At 38.2% G+C, this 20391-nt stretch overlaps 1 protein-coding gene and 1 long non-coding RNA gene across 2 annotated transcripts in view; one reads left to right on the top strand and one right to left on the bottom strand.

The window, feature by feature from the left end:
* LOC124293695 (glutamate receptor ionotropic, NMDA 2B) overlaps window positions 1-20391 on the bottom strand; it is a 1867270-nt gene that overhangs the window by 1534813 nt on the left and 312066 nt on the right. The window lies entirely within an intron of this gene.
* On the top strand, window positions 7239-7580 carry LOC124293704. The gene is made up of 3 exons (XR_006903582.1): window positions 7239-7279; window positions 7352-7471; window positions 7532-7580. It is a non-coding gene; the product is annotated as an uncharacterized LOC124293704 (long non-coding RNA).

Below are 20391 nucleotides of genomic sequence, written 5' to 3'. Positions count from 1 at the left end.
TTTAGCCATATTTTCTTTTACTCGCTCCCCACTTTTCCGACCGCCTTTTGCGATACAGGCCAAAGTGCCTATGTAGATTTCATGTTACTGACTGTATTGAGGCCTTTTGTACAAGGCAGCATGTTCGCGAGACTTGCCTTACCAGCCCCCAACAAATTCTCGCATTACCTACCAGTTATTCATGATTTGTTTGTGTTTTTTTTCATCCATCGCCCCCACGTTTCCCTGTGCCAAAACTGACAGCTGAGCATATCGCGAGGATGAGGTCAACTAGTGGATTGAATTTATCGATATCAATATTACAGACTATTACGGCCTGATACTTAGCATAATCCCTGTATCTTATTTTCTGACATCTTGTCTTTCATCCATAATTCTCTCTCATATTTTCGATCATTAGTTTTGTCATTTCATTATGTCGTACATTCTGGACATTTGCTAGCGCCCTCACGTTCCCTTCCATTCCCCGTAAGGTCAGTGTGGCAATGACACGGTATACAGTAGAACCTTGATTATCCTAGTCACGATAATCAACACTTCGGATACTTGAAAAGTAATTTTTATCCCAAGGGTAATAATATATACAACACAAATCATGCCTCTCTGCCTCTATCGTTGTGCCGCTACTACTCAACCGCTTCCACGCACTCGGCCCTTTTCAGTCAGCCGTTTTCAATGCGATATGAGAATATACGTTTTGTAGTACTATACTTTTACTTAAAAATGTTTTTGAAAAATTGAAATCGAGCCATCAATGGCGTAGCGATGCACGCTGCAAAATAATGCATTTCAAAATTCAGATTGCAATTTTGCAAAAACCAATGACCCGACAGTACTTATTTTGCACACTCATAAAATACATGTCAATCACTACTATTTCGCGAAGAGCATGCGCTACAACATTTTAAATGGCGGAGTCGTGATTTTCCAAAAAAAAAAACACAACAAAATCTTGTTTTTCTTCGGTACCAAATCTGATCAAGTACTTCTAAAGCTTATTTTGTTCGCATTTTGATTCTCTGCAGTTCATCTTGTCAAAGCATTAAGATTCCTGCATTAGTTTTCATTTTACAAGTGAAAATTGAAAAGAAAGAACGATTGATCGCTTTTAAATGTGATAACAAATTAACAAATGATAGTTGCGAGTAGAAAACGTGAAATGATATAACTATGGCCTATCTTTCGTGTAATCGCACAGTCTGTATCCTGGTATAATGTTTCTGTCACAGAATCACTCATCTTTTGTCCTATCGATTGGCCTGTACGAAATGCACGTATTGTAAATTCTGCGTAATATGCAATTCTCATAAATCGAGTTCGACAGGATCTTTTAGTAGCAATCTGACCGGCTCGTAGCTCGTCACTAGTTTAGTTGAGGTGGTAATTATAGTACTTTTGGATCCTGAATTAAATGCCCTTTCAGATGCCAATAAAAAAAATATACTGTTTCTTTCGAAAAAACCAAGTAGACCTTCGACTTACCTTGACGGGTCCACTTGCGGAGAATATAATACTTTTATCTTGTTTCTATTTTTGAGCCATACAATTTTTGTCTAACTATGAGATATTTTTTACTCACACTTCTAGTTTTCGAGATATTTGATTGGATTAATTGAAATGAGACACCCTGTACATGGAATAATAACCATGCTTAGGAAACTATAGACAATACAGACAAAATATCTCGTATGAAGGTTGCAAAGAATTTTATCATCTACAAAAAAGATCTTTCGGTTTTTGACTTACGATAAACGGTTCACGAGATATTTTATTAAACATGTTTTCCAAGTTAGCGGCTGAAGATCAACCCCCTTTCCCTGACCGCTCAACTGGAATTCGCACTCAGAAAATACCAGTCTTATGTAAAGTTGGCTAGCGATTATGAATTTCATAACAAATTTCACACAAAAAAAAAAAACTGCTCCCTAATTACTTTTGATTGCTCTCTAACTTTTTTTGCCAGAAGACTAGTAGAGAGATTTCCAATGCAGGTGCTCGAGGAGGTCTCCGCTGGCCGAGGAGTGGGGGTAGTTCGCGTGCACATTGGCTTGGCCGATACGTCAGATTCTGGAAGTCGCTTCGGCAGCTGCGTGTACATCAGCTACCTGGGTAATGCAGAGTGACTGCAGAGCTGACTAAGCGGCGGCGCCGCGGCGTGCACGTGCCTCGAGCGTATCTACCGGGTGAACCTTTTCGTTTGGAAACCGCGTCTTCCGCATTCGTTGGAGAAACCAACAACTGCGAAAGTTCACGTTTATTCACAGACTCGATTGTATTTTGCTGATGATGAATGATTCTGTAACTGAACATTTAATTGTGATAAGCATATATTTATATCACGGTCTTCTCAATTGGGCCTGTTGCAGAAAAGTACGCTCGTCAATAGGTGCATGACTGCGTCAGAGACTATTCTTTCATTCCAGCACGTATACGCATCAACAATTTTTTCGAATAATATTATACCTAATTGAACTAAATCTACGTAAAAAGTAATTAATTGGCTGTTAAGCCTTCAGTAGATGAAGATGCACTGGACCGCCAAAATTATCGTATATAGTCCGTAGCAGCGGGCGTTGCGCTCATGGCTGGTAATCTAATGATTCTGGGATCGAGACCACATCCTTTTTTTTCAAGAGTGATAGATTGCTGCATTTTTTGAAATAGAAGAATCTGTTAATGAATTTAAAACTCCTAATAGGAATCTTTGACCGAATATTGAACACCGGAAATGTCAGAATTGAAGTACGAAATTAAATATGCTGAGAAAATGAGTCGAAGCGTGATATGCTCTCCTCGCACGTAGAAAAGTAATTTTTCGAGTCAATCCTGTCTTTATAAATGAAGCGACATGAGAGAAAGTATGTTGGTTTTTTTTCTTGTTGGCGGGTCTATTTTAATTTTCCTCATCAAACAAAAAGGTTCACCCGATAGATACGCTCGAAGTACGTGCACGCCGCCGCTCAGTCAGCTCTGCAGTCACTCTGCATTACCCAAGTAGCTGATGTGCACGCAGCTGCCGCAGCGATCTTCCAAAATCTGACGTATCGGCCAAGCCAATGTGCACGCGAACAACCCCCACCACGTCCAAATCCCCCTGCAACTTGGTTCACCCGCAGGGCGAGCATTGGCAATCTCTCTACTAGTTTCTGCTCAGACGGTTTTCAAGAATATCAAAAAGCAAATGAATTTTCGGGAGCCACAAGGTGAGTGGCGGATTTTCAAAAACCATAGAATTTGTAAAGAATTCATGTACCAAATAATTGCTCTTCAATTGCTCGCTAACATTTATCATTTGCTCCCACGCAGTTCTCCAGAATAAACAAAAAAACGTTTCGCTTTCAAACATTCGCCAGGCGAAGTGTTGCTGAATTCGATTTGATATGTAACTTAGAGGAATAGGGAGATGGGAAATTTGGTAATTACTACCAATTGCTCCTGGATCACTCAAAATTAATCTGCAAGTTTCGTAATTTGGTCCCTCATAGTGTGATATTCAATGTAATTATAAGATATCATGTGAGAGAGCGTCACGTTATGTAGAGTTAGTGGTTGGCGTAGGAAAACACAGTCGATGTGAAAGAGATGGTCGTGTAAGCGAGACGGAGTGTCGTTCCTCATGATATCATCTCTAAAAAAGTTGATGCGACGATCGAATATTGAAATGATCAAAGTATCGAGCACATTGTTGGCGTTTTATTCGTTCCCTTTATTCGGTCGGTGTAGCATGTCAGTTGACAGTTGGTGTGCCGTTATATGCTTTCATTCGAAGAATATAACCGTGTTTTTTGTTATCGTCTTGTGGTGTCAGTTTAATAGTGGCGCGCCGTTATATTCTTTCAAGGATATGACCGTGTTTTTGTCGTTGTCATGCAAATGATGATTTAACTCGAAAGAAATAATTTGCTCTAACGTTGCAAACATTTCATTGATCAGCGAAAAATATAAACGAATCGTTTCAAATTTTATTTACTTAGTCGCCCAAAATTCCGGGCTATCATCAGTAAATTAAATATTTATATTGACGTGATGTGAAATTTCGAGTATTCATTTCCACATATTGAAGTGATGGAAGATTTTGAGTATTCGTTTCAATAAATTGAATAATCATATAAAAGTAATGTGGAATTTGGGTATTCGTTTCCACAAGGTAGCGCAAAACGATCTCGAGCGAAAATCAGCTTCAGCAAAAGTAAGTTCAGGTCAACCTCTGATAACTATTACATATGAATCATGATATGTCAAAACATTTGTTTTTATCAATAATATTACAGGTTCCATTCATACTACATACATCAGTGAGAACGACGATTGGAATTGTACATATTGCAATCGCCAGCGCCAAACGGTGACACTAAAAATGGTTTGTAATTCTGATTAGTTATTATAAAGGATGCAAAGATTTCGCACCCTTTCTGTAAACTGGAGGTTGAACTCAAATTGTCAAATTTGAAATTCGAACGCAATCGTAACTGGGATTTAATTACATGTTCAAAACAATGAGTATATCATTCTAACATATATTTGTCATTCAACCTTGGATATATTTCAAGCTCTAAGTATTCAAATGCCTAGTACGTATTATTGGGGAAATATTATAATTTTTTTGTAATCCTCAGATCAGAATCACTGTTCGCAAAACTTTAATTTTTATAGAAATTTATTCAATAGGCAGTGAATACGATACTATCCATATTCAGGATTATATATATTTTTTTTTTTTCGAATACGTACAAAAAAACTTCGTTAAACTTTTTCAAATAAGCCTTTATGATCACGTAATCAAATGCTAGTTAACATTTGTTTTTGAATGCCGAATTTAAAATATTTATTTCTACCTCTCCTTCAAGGGTGGGTGAATAATTTGTTCTTTCAGTAAATAAACATTCTTTAGTGATTTGATGTATCGGATGTATTCGGAAATTTTTGGTGACGAATTCGTTATTCTCGCTCGTAACACCGGCCTACAAAATAAAAAAGTGGACTGTACATTTGAACAAACCCACCTACCTTTATGTATTTTGACGCGCTCAATCCGAGTCTGAGGTCCGTTTGGTCCGTACATACTCAAAATTTTGAGAAAAGTGCAAAATACCGTAAAAAATGGAAAAAAACTGCAGTTTTGGTGATAATAAAAATTTCTAAATATAAATCGTATAAGTTTTTCATGTGATTCGATCCGTTGAGTATAAATCTGAAGTTTATTTGGCTCTAGGCCCTCGAAAATATAAATACATTGTAAAAAATTCCTAAAAATTGCTGTAATTTGTTCATACAATAATAAAAAAATTGATTGAACATGATTAAATTTATTTCTCACATATTGTGATGCACTAAATCCAAATAAAAAATCTGTTAATGTGAATCAGTCAGAAATTCACCAAAAATCGTGCAAAAAAAGCATAGAAAGATAAGGTAAGGAACGAGCTTTATCGATTTCAAACTGTTCTTCGTTTGTGTCGAACTCTTTTGTCTTCGAATGACCTATGCAACGGGTTTCTCTTTTGTTTCTGATTGCCCTTCGTTACTTCTCTCTCCAGCGTCCAGCAAAAATCTGCCATCATGTTGACGTTCCACTTCCCTTGATATCGATAAAGCTCGTTCGTTACCTTATCTTTCTATGCTTTTTTGAACGATTTTCGGTAAATTTCTGACTGATTCACATCCACAGATTTTTTATTTGGATTTAGTGCATCACAATATTTGAGAAATAAATTCAATCATGTTTAATCAATTTTTTTTATTACTGTAAATACAATATATAGTATAATATTTACATATTTTTAAGGATTTTTTGCAACTTATTTATATTTTTAAGGGCTTACAGGCAAAATAAACTTCAGATTTATATTTAGCGAATCGAATCACATGTATAACTTATACGATTTATATTTAGACATTCTTTTTATCACCAAAACTGCAGTTTTTTCCATTTTTTACGGTTTTTTGCACTTTTCTCAAAATTTTGAAGGTGTACGGACCAAACGGACCTCAGATTCGAATTCAGCGCGTCAAAATACATAAAAGTAGGTGGGTAGGTGGGGCACTTTTTATGTGGGCCGCACTGTGGGCAGATTCACAGAAAAATCGGCAAGATCCAAAAATTGAGTTTTCTAATTTTTGATTTGTATGTATGTAATTTCAAAGATCAGGTGTTTCTACGCCCTATTGTATAAGGACCGGTCCCTACCCTTTGCGGTACTCGACTGACGACAGTCCCAACTTATCCGTTTGCGAGTGAAGAACGTAGCGATTTTGTACTCCGAAATTTTCGATTCGAGCGAAGTGAAATATATTTTGTGCTACGCTACCGATTTCAAATCGGTAAAACAGAAGATAATCTTGAAGGTATGTAGAATATTTTCATGTAAGATAGTTTTCTGAAATTTCAAACATTGTATGTTTGAAAGAGTGTTCAATGTATGCACTTTAAGCAAGCGTGTAAATTTAATATTACAAAAAAAGTATGATTACAGTTATGATCGCGGGAGATCCCAGACTTCTGAACATTGTCTCTCTATCTAATAAAAAAGTCCTGTCCCGCGTGAACAAATGAAAAAGAAATTTTAATAACAACAGGTAAAAAAGATTATAATAACAATAATATGCGCATGAATTTGGCGGTGGGGTGAGATCCCGAAAACAAAACAAAAAGCATCTAGCAAACAAAACTTCCTATGTTCATAACAAGATGTGCGCTGAGAAGCCGAACGTGGAGTATTTTCAAATGAATATATTTATTAATAAAGTTACTGTAGCTATGAAGTTAGTGTCAAGTGATTGACAGCTGTTATCGGCTGTTGATGACAGTCTTTGACAAATATCTTTATAGTTATTTGTTTCTGACACACAAAGAATAAATATGCAAACGAGAATTATCAAGATGATTCCCGACGGGAATTGTCTTTTTCGCGCGCTGGCTTATTGTATACACGGCACTCAAGATCGACACGCAGAGGTGAGACTGAGTATCGTTTCAAATATAGTTGATAATTGGTCTACATTTGCGGGTTTTATTACAGGTAATGAGTCAAACGGTGCCGTGATTAGGTCACCTGGTGATTACAAATCACATATGAATAAAAATGGAATTTACGGGGGAGAAGCAGAATTAGCTGCAGCTGCGGACATTTTTAAGATATGTTTAATCGTGTATCGCGGAGAACAAATTCATCCACACCAAACCGGATCCCAAGATGAAAGACAATTCCTGCTATTCTTCACCGGCGACGGAGACAGTGGACACTTTGATGTCTTGCAGAACCAAAATAAAATTCAGATAGTGAGTAATAAGTATCAAAAGTAACAAGCAAATTATAGTCTTTCTATTAAATCTGAATATATCATCAAACAGTTGAAAGGACAGCCAGGACTTACGATGGCAATGGAGAAAGGAAGAGTTTCAATCAGCAGACAAGGCGATGAAGACGATGGATGGTCGGACGTATCACAAAAGAAAAAGGAAAATAAAATTGTAAGTGCGAATAACCAAATAAGCCATAGAATAATATCAAACAAATATTCGTATAACCAGGCAAGAGGACGACCAGGATCTATGTTGACCACAAAGAGGTGTTTTGCGGAGTGAATAGCAACGCAAATATACAGAAAAAAATAATATAAAGAAGGTGATTTTGGAGAATAACAGGCAGAGCGGTAGCGAAAATAATTCAGCAATGGTGAGTGGTAGCCAAAATAATTCAGCGAAGGGTGTCGACGAATTAGAAGAATCGATTGTGATTATTGATTTGGAAAATAGATTAAGAGGACGACCAACCAATATTATGGACATAGAAAAGACAAAAATGAGACGACGAGAATAGCAGCGAAAATATAGGGAAGCGAACAAAAAATATCATACTGGCAAACATGTCAGCATAAGTAATAAAACAGAACTCGAGGAGAGTGAAGAAATATCAAGTCAAGGAGATAGATCGATATCAAGGGAGAAGGAACACCAATTTTCAACCAACGAACAGAAGCTTAGATTGATGAAAAAAAAAGTAAGCACACAAGGAATTGAACTGGACAGCAAGAGACAACGAGTAAATGAAACGACAGACGAAAAAGAAGTGTATCAACGACTTATGAGCAAAAATAACGTATCTGAAATTCATGTTTGTGAAGAAATATTAAGTGACAGTGATACGTCGATATCTATGGAGAAGGAACTATCTGTATTCAGCCAAACAATAGAAGATAGCAGAGACAGGTTGGAATTAGACAGAAACAGAGAACGAGTGGAAGCAATGAATAGTGAACCAGTACTTTCTAAGCGAACTCGCCTAAGAATCGTTGCTGAGCATCGTTACAACGGGGATATTGAAAAAGGCATTTTCAAAACTGTGGAGCAACTAGACATGGGTGAAATGAAAGTAAAATGTAAACATTGCAATGCAGAAAGGTACAAATATGAACCAGGAAGGGTGGCAAATAATTGCTGTCATGGAGGAAATATAACATTACCACCATTAACGGAATATCCTGATGTACTTCAACGTCTGCGAAGAGGAAATCACGAAGTATCAGGACACTTCAGACAACATATACGATCATATAATGACGCGTTTGCGTTTGCATTAGTCAATTGCACCGTGGCAGATCTGGGGAATCGAGGACCATATGTGATGAAAATAATCGGGGATGTGAATTACAAAATATCTACAAGTTTAGAGACCGCAAATAATAACCGACCGAGATATGGACAAATTTACATCTACGACGCACAAACTCAGCTAGCGCTGAGAGAAAATGACGGTGATTTAGGATGGAGCTATAATATGAAACACAGGAACAAACAAGACCATCTCTCCTGTTCAATACTATGCAGGACATCGATTGGCCTTACGTCGAGGTGAAGCACAGAATCAGTTGTTGCGGAGCGGACGATTGACACAACACTATGTGATTATGCATATCTCATAACGAATTGCAGCGTTTATTGTTTTTAAGAAATAATCAGAAGGAACTGCGTGTAGAATGTTACAAGGGAATGACTGATCACATACCAAATAGTGAAGCGAATACGTTGGATCGAACAAGACTTGGAAACCAAATGATTTTACACTCAACATTTTCCGGCAACATGCGACATATGCAACAGCAGTACCAAGATGCAATGGCAATAACAGGGAAAGTTGGTCGACCGGATTTATTCATCACAATGACATGTGATCCTAGGTGGCCGGAAATATGTAGGGTATTAAAAAATTTTCCTACGGGTACCACTGCAAACGACATTCCATACGCGGTCCGTCTACGTATGGTAAATCAAAATTATACAAGAAAATATAAAGAAAATTATAGAAAATTTATCATTCCACAGCGAAAACATCCTAAAGTGAACGATTTTTCGCTCCCTGGTCAATTTCGAACTAAATTTAAAATAATAAATGTACAAGACAATAAATTTATTTGAAAAAAAAAAATTGACATCAATTATTCGTACATTGGGAGCTTTCCAGCAAGGAGACACAGTGTGACACAGTGTTACACGGTCGAACACTGTGCCTTGGTGTTTGTTGGAACGGTTTGAGGTTCTTAATTCAGTCACTAGAGTCCGCTCATGCATTATACGAAAAATCTAGGAACATTGAGCGCTTCAGGAAAAAAAAACATTTGTGAAACGCGTATAGATTATCATTGCATTTAATAAATAAATATAAACAATACCATGCGTCGAAAACAAAATCTCTAACTAAAAAATTGGCAGCAATGAATCCGACACGGTGTCAACCATGCTTCGCAGCTGTGTCCGACTGTGTCGTTCTGTGTCGTTGTTGGAAAGCACCATGTTCGACACAGTGTCGCTCTGTGTCGTTGCTGGAAAGCTCCCATTATAAACCAGACACAGTAGACTCTATATCTCTATATGTAGATATACGTAAAAAAATCTAAAAATAATAACTATAGCAAAATAAGTCGCCAAATGCAATTGGGGTTGCATGGCATCGGGGATTTTGTACATCTGAGTGGATTCGTTGACTAAAACAATCTGAGCAGGCCGGGTTGATCGGAAACAACCGATCAACAGTTGCAGACCTGTCATCAAATCAGCATAAATAATTTCACCTGTCTAATAGATAATGTATAAGGAAATAGTGAAGCGCGAAGCGCGCAGGGTGGGGGGGGGGAGCCCCTAATAGACTATTGATAATGTTATTAAGATTAGCAGTTGATGAAAACTTTCTGCAGAATGTTGCATATCTGGCTTTGGGAACCGGAATTTTCATGTCGCGCAACGCTCGGCATGTTTGTTCAGGCTGGGCGCATATTCCCAGCAGGTATACCTGTACAATAGCAGTTCCTTGTGGTATATAAAACAATTTCTACCTAATGATCTATTCGTCAAGAGGGGGCGGTGTCAAAGTTCCGAATTCGAAAAATTCAGAAAGCGCACAATCCCGAATGTTTTCGTGGCGAAACTCGAAGTAAAGAAACAAAACTTTGACGAAACATCAAACTTTCGAATGGTCGAAAATCCGACGCGCAAAGTTCCGAAAGTGCAAAGTTCCGAAAAGGCGGAATTCCGACAGGACAAAATACCGAAAAGACAAAATTCCGAAAGTGCGAAAAGAATAAGGAGTATAAAATGAGCCATCGTGAGACTGTTTTCATGCAGACAATTGCGATTTTTGGTTTTTCTGATTTTTTACCCGCACCCGACAAAAATGTAGTGATAGTAGATTGTGTGGATGATAAAGTTTCCTATAACTTTTATTATAAACTTTTTTCTGTATAATGCATAGATTTCTATTTATAGCGCGTCAAACTTTCTTCAACATGGTGTTCGCTATTTTTTGATAGCTTTTTCGACCGAGTCGCTTGGAAGGAGTTGATCGCTGTGGTGTCAAAGATGAGAATTTGATGTTATTGTATATACACCTTATTTATTCATTTTCTATTTACAAATATATATACAAGGTAGTCAATTATTTGGTTGCCAAGCGAGGGAAGGGATTGTCGTGGTCTTATTGCACCGTGATGGAGGCTGCAGCGAAGATGAGCGGCGACGAATCGGTGCGGTGCTCGGTGGCGGCGTGTAATGGCTCTCTGGTGAGCTAGGCGGCGTTTGAGGACGGCGATTCTCTGGTCCGCTCATTGGTAGTGACGGTTCCCACTCGCTGTCAGATGGTGTTGTCTGAGTGGCCGTTGACACGTAGGTGGGTGGTGACGTCACGTAGGGAGACACCGCCGCTGGGATGATGCGGTTGTACCTTGGAGAGGTGATCCTGGCTCGTCGGACGTCCCAGAGAGATAGAAGAATGCCGGGTGGCCTCATCACAGTCCTTGAAGGGACGTCCACTAGTTGTAGCGCCCAAGGAGCTGGTGGATTGTGGGAACTTATCCTCTTTGCTGAGCTGGCTGGTGCCAGATTGAATGATCCAGTCATGCAGTAGTCCAAAATCTGCGTGCTGTCAAGTAACTGTCGCGTACTGGTGGTATAACGTGATAGTTCTTTGAGTGTAGTTTATGGCTCAATATCGGTGAGACCGAAGTTGTCCTCTCGATCGGTGAGATCGGTTGTCTCTTATCCCAGCCGCGGCTCCACTTTGACAGCGGGAAACCACGCGAGCTGATTACGAGACGCGCGCGGCTGCGTGGGTGGCGTCAGCGGCGCGTGTGACGTCGTGGGTGCTGTCCGCTGTGGCGCGCGACTGGAAAGCGTGTGATGCTTGTTGTGGCGCGTGACTTGTGCGGCACGCGACAGGAAAGTTGGTTTTCACAAGGTTGTTGTGAACACATGGTTATTACTAAATATATAGTTAATGGTTAATGAAACATTAAAAATGGTGTGAACCAAATTTGTAGTACATAAAATTTTCAATAAACTTTGTTTCAAGTTCTTTGTTCTGTTGGAATTTTTGCTTTTCGGAATTTTGCTCTATCGAAACTTTACTTTTTGGAACTTTGCTCTATCGGAACTTTGCTTTTCGGAATCTTGCATTTCGGACCTTTGAGCCGTCGGTCTTCTGACCATTCGAAACTTTGATGATTCTTTGAAGTCTTGTTTCTTCACTTTAAGTTTCGTCACGAAAAAGTTGGGAATTCTGCGCCTTCGGAACTTTTCAAATTCGGAACTTTGACACCGCCCCGTCAAGAGTCCTAAGTCATGTAACGAGTGTTCAAAATGTTTCAATAATTTAGTCCATCGTTTACAACGAGATTAAAATTTTTCCCATGAAAACATTCGATTTTTAGTAAATGTTTATTATACGTGTTTTATTCTAGGTTCACGTGCCATGGATTACACGTGCATTTATCAGGATAGTTTTGGAATGATTAAGGAGAAATTGAAATTGTGCCCGGATGCGCAACTTCGGGTTTCGGAGGAGAAAATTACTCACGAGTCATCCGAATCTTTCTCGATTGACAGCTATGTAAAGGATTCATTGAAAAAATTACTTTGTAAAATGAAAAGTAAGTGGCTAGAAGTGTACAGAAGCAACAATGCATTTATTATAAAAAATTAAAAATGGTCTAAACCTCAATATGTATTTTGGTAAGTAATTTCGTTAATGTTTCGAAAACTCAAGTTACGGGTCAAAATTGATAGTATAATGCTCGCGCTATTGCTTCCAGAATTGTAAGAAAACTAATGGAGAGCCATCAACTCCTAGTATTCCAGGTGTACCTGAGCGGTCTCGAAATTCGAGTTTCGAAGAGTCGATTGAACGTACCAAGAAAAGAAGGGCTTTAGAAGTCAGTGAAACGCATTGCGCGGAGGAATTAACTTTGGCCATCAGGATGAGACTCGGTTCTGCAGGATTAAACGATGCTGCCATTATTTTAAAAGACATCACAACAAAATCTCCCTCAAGAGCTGCGAAATACCGAGCAGCATATGAATCGTCGGCGATAGATCTGTCGAATGCTGTTTTAACTATATTTAGCAATACAATTCGTTTAAAGTGCTTTATAACTAATTTTCCGAAATTTTCTGAAAACTTTCCCTTACTTCCAGAAAAAAGGTTTTATTTTCCTCAATTCTCATTTAAAATTTCTGAATAAACAACCTTCAATTTTTTTTTTTTTTTTTGTCTATCTTGAACATTAAAACATTCTTTCTATATTTTAGTCACTTAAAGCTTCGACTGAATCAGAATTAGTGTGACGTGCGCATGGACAGCTAGTTTTTCAAATATAAAGTACCGAACGCAGGATCAAACACCAGCATCGAAGGACCATTGACTTGAGCAATCAGTTAAAAATCACTGTAAATCACTGAAGTTAAAGAATTACTTTAATATTTAAAATCAGTTGGAAATCATAAATATACCGAACATCCTCGAACGATCAGAAACCACTTGAAGACTAGTAGAATTCAAACTATCCCAATAAACCAGTCATGTAACGGCAATATAACGTGGAAGTTACAATAAATATCACAAATGTTACACTTGTGTAGCATAACTGTTACGTAATATGGAAATAACACCGCAATTTTTCACGCAATACGTGTATGTCATCTATATGTAACGTACCATGGTAACATCATGGTTACATTACCAAAGTGTATAACAGTCTCATAACATGTGTGTAACAATGTGAGTATAACATTGGTAATATTCAGGTTATGTAAACATTATGAAAGGGTATAATATTGCAGTTACATTACTAGAATATTGTAACTGTTAAATATTATGCTTATAAAGATGAGAATATTACAATAATAATGTTCAGGTAACGTGTATGTTATGAAATGTTGCAATATTGCAGTTGTATAACCAGTGCTTGCAACAGTTACATAACATTATTACAACCATGTGAGTATAACAATGGTTGTACGTGCGTAATGTAAATGTTCGAAAACGGCAAAATGTTGCAGTTACATAGTCAACATATCGTAACCGTTACATATTATGCTTGTAACGATATGAATATAACATTGGTACTATTTCCGTAATGTATATGTTATGAAATATTGTAATATTGCAGTTGCATAACCAGTACTTGCAAAGGTCACATAACATTGTTACATCCATGTGAGCATAACAATGGTTGTACGTACATAACGTAAATCTTCTAGAACGGCAAAATGTTGCAGTTACATAGCCAACATATCGTAATCGTTACATATTATGCTGGTAAGGATGTGAATATAACATTAATAATATTCAGGTTAGGTGGATGTTATGAAATGTTTCAATATTGCAGTTGTATAACCAATACTTGCAACATTCACATAACATTGTTACAACTATGTGAGAACAGTTGTAATACAGGTTAGGAATAGTTATAATCTCAGGATTGGCAAGAGTCTGAGACTAAAAAATCAAAAAACATGTTGAAGAGTAAGGATTCTTGCACAGAAATTCACCACAGTTGATACAAAATTGATGAAAACAAAATAACGGCGGATGTTTAAAATAAATTGTTAAGAATCGATCTACATTTTTTCACTGATTTTCACTGAGTATTTTTATTTTTGGCCGAATTATGGTAAATTTTGTTTTGCGGGATATATTGATTTCATAATCATTTCTTCGAAATATTCCAAAATGTAGGAAAATTTTGAAAAAAAATTATAAAATATCACCTAAAGAATATGAATTTTGAATATGTTTTTGCAGTCAGGTTTACCATTAGTTTTGCAAACTTTCAACGACACTTATCCGAAAAAGCCATATATACGGCCATTTTAAAAGTTTGAAAAATGTAATTTCAAATTCGGTGAAAAATTTTGAAAAAAGAAAAATTAACAAATTTAATTCGTATAAAAAAATCAAGGGGTCGTTGTTATATTATTAAACAATTAATTGATAAAACAATTATTTAATAATTTTCGAGTGATTTTAATGTTATTGGTTGTTGTTGTTCATAGCATGCCAATTGTTGCTGAATTTTTTCAGATTTTTATTAAATCACGACCCAGGCAGCACACTTGCTTCGTTTATGTAGCTGCTGGATCGCAATAAAAAGTCAATGATATATCTGGTTGGGTACATAACTGATATCTTTTATGTGCCCCACAAAGTACGTTGACGTTAATGCAACGTAACCGCTGAGTGAAAATTTTATGTTAAATTTACAGAACAGATGTTACGCAACATTTGGGTCTCAAAGCATTCGGCTTTGTGTGGTCCAAAGAATTGATATATCTGTTACATAATGACGTATACATTAACCCTTTCGCTACGGACGCATTCTACGTCGCGCCGTCCCCGCTGACCGAGCAGTCGCGGCAAGCGTCCGTACTTGCGGAACAACTGCAAGCGCCCGTCAGACGCACAATACCACGCTATCTTACGCAGAGCGAGTGTAGTCGCTCGTAAAAAAAATGCTTAAAAAATTATAACATAATGTTGGGTTACCACGGTCACCGTTCGTACATAACGAGCGTCAAATGTTGGGTTACCACGGTCACCGTTCGTACATAACGAGCGTCAAATGTTGGGTTACCATGGTCACCGCTCGTACAGAGCGAGTGTCAGGCGTTGGGTGACTATAGTCACCGCTCGGACAGAGCGAGCGTCGGGCGTTGGGTGACTATAGTCACCAATCGGACAGAGCGAGCGTCGGGCGTTGGGTGATCATAGTCACCGATCGGGCCGAAAGGGTTAAGAAAATATATCGCAGTTAACATCACAGATATGTGTCAACGGATCCATTTCAGTGTGTTTCAAAGTATTTGTATCCTCTTTACATAATCATTTCTATGTAACAATTATAGACCATTGCTAACGTACTTCATATATTCAAGCGGTTCTTTTTTGTGTGTTCCAAGGAATTGATACGCTTATTACATAATTATGTTTACGTAAGAAAAATCTTCAACCCAACTGATACATTTTAACGTGGCGTTTCAGAGTCGCCCGTCACAAGGGCACACAACCGTTATTATTTCTAGTTTACGCGTCCTCAGCAGGGTACTCCAACCGAACTCGATACAAAATAGGCAATAACTACTTTTAACTAATTCTTTCTTTGTAAATTCTGTATTTCGCGCTTCGGCGCACGATAATAAGGTACTTGGACGACAACGCCCCCGACCACTGAGGGACCGATATCTACCATTTCCAGCTCTCGACGACTTCGCCTACCGACGGTCTAATCAGACTATACTGGCTACCTTGGTGCACTTCTATACACCTGGGATAGCATCCACCCGAACCTTCCGTATCGCCTCGACTGCCGGTGAACAGGGAGATAAAAATCCTCCCGGCGGCCGAGGGCACCGCTCCTCAAGGAGGAACCAGCCGCCCGCTCTATCGGATGCCTGCCATCTTCCGACTTACCGGCCTGGTGCCGGACCGATCCCAAACCACTACGTCCAGATTGATAAAGCCATCGTTCCGAGGATCGACGCAGCCTTCCTGTCGGCAAGGACTAATTGTGTGGGTCGTGGTCCACGGTTTAGCCAGCCGTCTGACTGCACGACCTCGGGTATAGGCAGCCGGCTACTGCCTGAACAAAAGCCGGTGGAAGTGAACAGTCAGGCGTCACTCTCCACTTGGTAATTCTGACCGAGAGGCACCCTGTATATGCCTCTGTCAAAGAAGTCCCCGATGATAGGCAACCTGGACAGTAAACTGAAGCAGCTATTAAATCGTACGAGTTGGTGTCAATGACGAAATCACGAGCAGCACATTACGCCACATCTAGCGGTAATCTTCGAAAATGCATGACCACGCCGTAACCAATATTCGCCACAGGGGGATGGCCTATTTGCGGTCGGGGTCAACCAACCAATCAAAGGGAAGAAGAATCACCTCACGACACCGCGAGATCGGCGAGCCAAACTCCGACCTCCTTCTATTCTACGCTTGACCTGCTGAGCGACAACTCAGAGTGATCCGTATATTCTTCCGTTTGAGGCTACCGATCATTTTTCCTCTCGTCCTATCGTTACCTTATTTACCGTTTCTCCACACCTTCTATCGTTGCACTACCGTTAACTTCTACCTATAAATTCAAGTTCTTTCCTTCCTTCTTATTTTCTTTTGATTATTCTAGGTTTTATTTTAAATTAACCTCAGTGATGTGTGCCTGAGATCATCCGTCAAGGTAAGGCTTCTGCCTCTGTATTGTATCGTTACGAAGTTGCTCATAATTTCTATTCTTTCTTATGGTATTTATCGAATTTGTGTGAATCATGGTCCACGGATTAGAGTTGCAGTAAGCCGCCGTGTGACTGCATGATTTCAGTAATCAATTATTTTCGTGTCTGAGCGACCTCGTAACTGCCGAATAATTATTTCTTTTGTATTTATAACTTTTCTGATTATTTGTGAATTTCTATTAGCCCGCTTCTGTATTTTCTATCGTATTTTGAGCCCTATTGGCTTTACGTTTCATTTCATACGTTTTTGTAATAGTAGTGTGCCTTATATTTTATTTCTGTTATTGCTTATTATATTTTTATTTATTTTTGTGCCTATTGTATGGTATATCGAGTTCCTTGAAGTACAACCGAGCGTAGAATCAGCCTCTAAATATTACCGCACCTTTTTTCCTATTGCTATTGGCAATTCCATATTATTTTTGCCTGTTATTCTTTTCTCTGTATCTTGTTAAGTTAAGTTCTACGTATCATTCTTGATTCTTTCGTACTGCGGTGTATTTAGTGTATTTTTTTATTTCGTGAATTCTCCGAAATTCTCACTAGCATAATTTTGCATTTTGTATTCTCTCAAAAGTTATGTTGAGGAATTCATTGTTTAATTCCTCATATCCGTAATCATTATAAATTATTAATTCTATCGTTAATAAATAATTCTACCGAAAGTTATCTAGTCGATCGTTTACGCTACCGATTTTGTAAATTGTTAATGAATGTCAATCTCTGGTACTGGTTATAACCTATGGTAAATTCGTCGTATTATCTGCCGAGCTATCGTTACCTTGTTTTCTATCGATTGCAGTAAAGTTCTCTCGTTGCTAATTGACAGAATAATAATTTCCGTAGCGTCATTTGCACCTTGGGTAAGATCACGTCGCCCAGTGACGTGTAGTTTTAAATAAATTCTTGCATTATTTCGCATCTCCCGACCTGCGTTCATTTTTCTCTGTTAACTGCCGTCTCTCGTTTCGAAGCTACCGTTTAATTCTATTCTACCGAAATTATTGTGAACAACGATTGCTTATTTTATCAACTACCGCTGTCGATACCATTTCATTTGCGTGTCTCAACCATGTAACCGTCTCGACAATATATGATCGATTGACCTGTTCATTTTCCTTCTGACTTGAGTTTATTCTTTATTTCATTATTTTCTTTAATTTTGTAATTATTGTTAGCTGCCTTGAATACCGCCACTCTACCAGTTCGTACGTGTGAGTACCTGAGCCTAGCCAGCCATACAACGGGTTCTCTATTTATTTTTCGTACGGTTTCGTGTTATTTTTATTGATTCGTATTATTGAAGACGATTTATCTTGACCTTGATGATTTGTTGATTAATGTTATTCTTGGATATGAAGGTCACAACTCAAAACACTTTTTTATAGTGTTTACGTTTCGGCCCTGATAGGGGCCCTCCTCAGAACAATTTATTTAAACATCTGTCACGAACAAAAATAAAACAATGTACAACTAGGTTTTAACAAAATTAAACATAGTGGTATGGATAATATGCAAGGATGTTTAAGCAAGTATAAAAGAGAGGAATTACCTAGTATCGGATGACACTTCCAATTACATCGAATGCGTGTTGGTAATTAATGAATAAATAGAAACAATAAAACAATAAAAAACAAAAAAACAAAAACCGAAACACACTGCGTTCGCGACACGTAGTTCCCAAGAATTCATATTTGTTGTTAATTTTGATAAAATAAAATAAAACACACAGCCGTTTTAGGTTGAATCCAGAGCACATTTGCACAAGTGGAACGTCCAGTGTGTAGTGGGGGGAGGTCGGTATCGATAGTTATCAGAGCAAACGCAGAGTCAACGGATTAAAAGGAAACCAAAATTTTGTTAAGGAGGTAAAATCGAGAGCAAGCTCAGTCGGTAATGGATAATTACAATCGTCGTATCACAGAGGTGTAAATATTACTCAGATGTTCTATGTCTTGTTTTCGGTTGACAGAATTGGGATGTGCAACAATATTGCACATTTCTAACAGTAGCCTAGTATAATACAACGGTTCAACGTCAATAATGCTGGCTTGAGAATAATTGAAGGAGTGGTCGAAATCGATGGCATGTCTCGTCAGTGCAGTATAATTATCCTCGTGTTCATGGATATTGCGTTTATGCTCGGTTATCCTGGTGTGTAGTTGCCTACTAGTTTGGCCTATGTAGGACATGTTGCATTGGTTGCAGGGTATTTTGTAAACTACACCAGAGCGCATACCCGGGGGTAAGGGGTCCTTACCCGAATCAAACATCGAGGATAGATCATGTGCACATTTACCCACAAATTGAATTTTGTACTTAGAGAATGTTCTGTTGAGTGACTCAAACAACCCCGCGACGTATGGGATGGAAATATAGTTTTTTTGATTGGTTTGTGCAGTAGTTGCATCGATGTTATTGTTGGGGCTGGTCGATGACAAGATGGAATCGTATTTGAACTGTATATGTTTGTTGAGCAGGCGAGGTGGATAGTCGTTTTTACTTAGTACCTGCTGAATCAAGGACAAATTTTTGTTGTGAAATTCCATACTTGAGAGTCGGATCGCTCTGTCAACTAAGCAATTAATCGTTCCAATTTTGTAAGATCTGGGATGGTGAGAATGGTAATTTAAATACCTTTGTGACCAAGTAGCCTTATGAAACCAATCAGTTTTGATGAGCTGGTTATCATTGATGATCAGGACATCTAAAAAGCTAATTCGGTGATTAGACTCTAATTCAGAGGTAAATTGTAGTCTCGGATGGAAACTGTTGAAGACAGATAGCATTTCTGCAACTTTATCCGAAGGGACAGCTGTAAATATGTCATCTACATATCTGAAATAGAATGAAGGCTTGAAGTCCAGTTTGTTGAGACAATATTGTTCAAGATCATCCAAAACCAAATCCGACAAAATTGGAGAGAGCGGTGAGCCCATCGGTAAACCATAAGTTTGAGCATATATGTTCTGATTAAATTTGAATATGGCAGCCTTAAGGGCGTTGCCTATGCCTCGACGAGCGCGCGCGAACAGAGACTCACGATTTTCCTTCTCATTTCCTCATTTTTGAAGATAATTAGGTTCGTAGGGGGTCATTTTGAAGATAAAGAATAGATCTGTGTCGCCTTTTTTGCCGAATTTTCGATTTCGCTCTCAGATTTGCGAAAAACGTACTTGAAAGTACGTTATCTTTGAAGTGAGACACAGCGGACAGTGAATTTTTTTTCAAAATTCGGCGAAAAAGGCGACACAGATCCATTCTTTATCTTCAAAATGACTCCCTAAGAACCTAATTATCTTCAAAAATGAAGAAATGAGAAGGAAAATCAC

Source organism: Neodiprion lecontei, chromosome 3 (genome assembly GCF_021901455.1).
Source record: "Neodiprion lecontei isolate iyNeoLeco1 chromosome 3, iyNeoLeco1.1, whole genome shotgun sequence".
Lineage (NCBI taxonomy): Eukaryota > Metazoa > Arthropoda > Insecta > Hymenoptera > Diprionidae > Neodiprion > Neodiprion lecontei.
This window is presented reverse-complemented; position numbering and strand designations above follow the sequence as displayed.